The following is a 4,030-nucleotide window of genomic DNA, read 5'->3' as shown; positions in this document are numbered from 1 at the left end:
AATGTTATAGATAAAACCCATAATTTTTTTGTCAAAAATAAATTAATATGTAAATCAAAACAAAACTAAATACATCTGTAACCCACACTGCAAGTATTAAAAACTGAGTATAAATTTTTAATTATATTTGATAGGCAAAATCTAATTATTTAAACATTTGATTAACAAAATCTTTCTTTCATTCTCATCAAACTTCACTTTCCTTTTTCCTTCCACACACTAAATAAAATATGTCAATATGCCTTCCGGGACCACCTCCACTGCTCCCTCAATACCTGTTACGCGTTTATTCCGATAAAGCAAAACTCTATTCAGCTACTCCCAATTTAATAATTCCATTTTTATGATGCTGACGGCAGGTTGGAATGTTTCACCCTCCCGACCGCTATAAAGGGATATGCATTGGCAGTCTGTATCGAAACAAATTTGCCGTTGAAATTTGCTGGCAGCATAAGAAGCTAGAGTTAAGTAGTACCAGTTTTTTTGGTTCAGACAGTTTGGGAAACTTGGATTTGAATTTTATGCAACGATGGATGTATTGAGGGAAAGCCGATATATTATAAGCTCCTTTATTATCATAATAGTTTGCTGGTTGGGATGGCTATGCGGTCTTGTATTTGGACAGGTGGGTGGAGCTTTTACAAGTGCGGTTAATTTTCCAGATCTAGGACTCATATGCTTAGTCAATTTAGGGGTTTTCTTTAAATTAATTTTACGAGACAAACATTCCTATGAAACCGTTGCCAAGGAAAGAATGGTCCTCCTTAGAAATGTGAAGGAGGAGAACATAAATGGCTTGAAAGTAATGACTACGTGTGGGAAAAATCTACAGGAATGTTCCGTCGTAATGTTGTCATTCCATTATCCCCCTACTTCGGGGGCGAAAAAATTCATGGATAGTATCTCCAACGCATTTGATGTGCACTCCATCTTTCTGCGATGCCGCCCTTTACAGTGTGGAGCGTTAACTGAAGATTTCCGCAACTGTAGCTGCACAGAAAAGCGGGACGGCAGATGCGGTTGCATTGTATTCAATACAGTGGAAGACATCACAATGATGCTTGCTCGTCAGCTGCCTGGAACACTGAAAAGATTGTCTGATTCCCACTGCCTAATCCCATCTGTGTGCTGCCTGAGTAAGGGCTGCCATGGCTGCAACCAGGGGCTGTTGCATGCGGAGAATGATACATTGAAAGAGGGTGACCCCAACCTGGAATCCCCTGCTGCGGTCTCTGAAATACTTGAATCCATTCCTAAAGTGGGTGCTTGCATCTGTATTCCAGTGCGTCCATTTAACGAAGACGAGTGGACAAATGAGCTGATCAGAGTATTCGAGCCTCAAGAAAGAGAATTCAGAGGAGTTGTATTCAGAGAAGGTGGAACCAACGCGTCATCTGCCCTCGAAAACTACAAGAACGGGAATGGAAAATGCGATGCAGACGAAACATACAGCCTTGCTTCCTTAGCAATAGTGCCATATCTGGCAGAACCATTAATCAACTTTGTGCTAACTTTCTGGTTCAAAGTGGACGGTTTCTCCAGTACCGTCTTGGCGAAACGGTCAGTTTCAACATATCTTTCTTCACGTTTTCTTTCAGGTCGTCAAATTTACCCCCAGATTTTCCCCCATAAGTATCTAACCAGAGCCCGCGTGAAGTCTAATGCCAATAATACCAATGTATGCCAAGTGTTTTTCTTTAGACCTGCTTTTCAGATTAGTATAATGCACACTTTATGGTTTCTTTCGGCCTGCATTTGCTGTATTGGTTGGACGGCGCTGGTTGCGAAGGAAGGAAGAGTTGACCAATGGTATCAGGTTCCTTCTATGGCACCTTCTGAAGGTAGAATTATTGTGATAATGGTAGCCATTTCTATTGCTTTGGTACTGGATGTCTTTGATTTGAAATTATATTTGCAAATCAGAAGGCGGGGCTGTTTTAGGCGAGTCTGTTCCTGGAAAATTTTTATTTTTCATAAAAGTTGTAGGCTAATCATTGATCGGGCAAATATTATTTTGTTTTGTGCAACCATTGGTTTACAGTTACTTTACATGGTAGGGTGCATCGCAATAGGAAGAGTTGTGGGTATAAAGGCCTTCGGGAGATGGATATATAGTGCTTTGCAATGTCTCGTTTTGATGAAATGGGTTACCTCCTTTCTAATCATCGATAACTGTGAATATGCAATAAGAGAAGATTCGCTAGGTGGTGGAAAACCGATGTGGTGGTATGGTACCTGTGGACACTACATTAGAGCTTCTGTATTCTTGCTGAATGCGACCCTGGCTGGAGTCCGAGCTGAGTGGAAATTCTCATAATCGGATTCAGATTCTATGTATCTACGATGTACTGCACACTTTGCGGATAATATGTATTTCCAATTTTCCTACCATACACTCGAATCTGGATTGTATATTCAATAAAGGGCTAATGTATTTCCCATGTACTTGCGGAACAGGTGAATGGTCGATGAATGATTTAGCTCTGGCTGATTATATTTATGGCTAAATTTTGTTATCTTTATTTTAATTATAATCAATATTTTTATATTTAATAATAACAATATTTGTTTTTTATTAAATAAAAGTTATATACTAGCAATTGTCCCAAAAGGTACAAAGAGAGGCGGATAGGATTATTAAATTGGAATTGTTGAATTTTTCTAGAAGAGTTAATTGGTTTGTGAAAATTATGGGGAGTGTTATTGACAAAACAAGTAGTAGAATTAGCATTGAGAAAAATATAATATTCATAGACTGAAGTTTACTTTTGAATAAAATATAATTAATTACATTAATATTAGGGTCTCTAGGGTCATCCTAGATAAGAGTGCATTCATCTTAGAAGCTCCAGGGTTTAGGGGAACCTATTTATCTAACCCAAGAATATCAGTCCTAAATACTGGGGAGATTAGAGCTAAGAAGAAGTCTAGTGATTCCATTAACAAGATTTGTGAAGCCTTTGGCCTAGCAATATTGTGGGGGAGTAAATAAATATAAAATAAAACTTTGTTTCTATGATTGGAAAAGTATGTAAACCATTTAGATAACATGTAAAGTAATTGCAAATGTGAAATGAAGAAAAAAAAACAACTTTACATGGTAATACAAACCTATTGAAACTAAAAAGAACAATAAAAATATCATAGAATAAAATAGAAATATCATAGATTAAGGAAAAAAAATGAGCTATAAAATATAAGCTACAAAATATTATTTTCCATGGGGAGGAAATATAAAATCAATGCTTCTTCATTATCAAATAAATATTTCAAAATACCTTCCTATTTAGACTAAGATCATGAACATACCATGAACATACCTTGTAATTATACATAGCATTAAAATAAACAAAGAAAATGCATAATTGGACTTTATCAAATATTAACCATAAATGACCATAAAAGATTCGATTTGAATTCAGTATATAGTTTTCTCATATACCCGAAGTATATATATATATATATATATATATATAAAAGCATAAAGAGTTTATATAATCCGACCATGCAAGACTAACCACATATAGAGAAATGCAAATACAACAAACCCAAATAAAGCTATAACAAAACAATATTTATAAATAAATAAACATAGTTCCAAGTGGTGAGATGAATAATTATAGTGAACCGACTGATGCTAGCAATATACAATTATGGTTCTTAAGGTATTACGGGAAAAATTGCATAAAGCTGGCCAGTGCAAAGACCTCTTGAATGCATATAAACCCTGAGCTTGGAATCCTAGAGTGGTCTCGGCCATCAAGTTTGAGAACCTGTACAATTTTATAGAAAATAAAACGTTTGTAAGAACCTGCAAATGGCATAGCTGAGATGAAAAGATTGTGTATAATTTGTCTAGAACAAGGGGGTCTCCTAGGATACCCGTGTTCATAACACACCTGCAAACAAAAAGATACGCGGACATCAGTTAGGGTATACGAGAAGGCCTTCGAAAAAATTATTATGAGCACTATAATGAGTTTAGACAGAGAAAGTAAGAGTTATACATGTTCATATAGCACGAAGACAA

This window comes from Pinus tabuliformis, chromosome 7 (assembly GCF_031772625.1).
Source record: "Pinus tabuliformis cultivar Carrire ecotype Pingquan chromosome 7, CPIR1, whole genome shotgun sequence".
In the NCBI taxonomy this organism is placed as follows: domain Eukaryota; kingdom Viridiplantae; phylum Streptophyta; class Pinopsida; order Pinales; family Pinaceae; genus Pinus; species Pinus tabuliformis.
Note: the sequence above shows the minus strand (reverse complement) of the source record.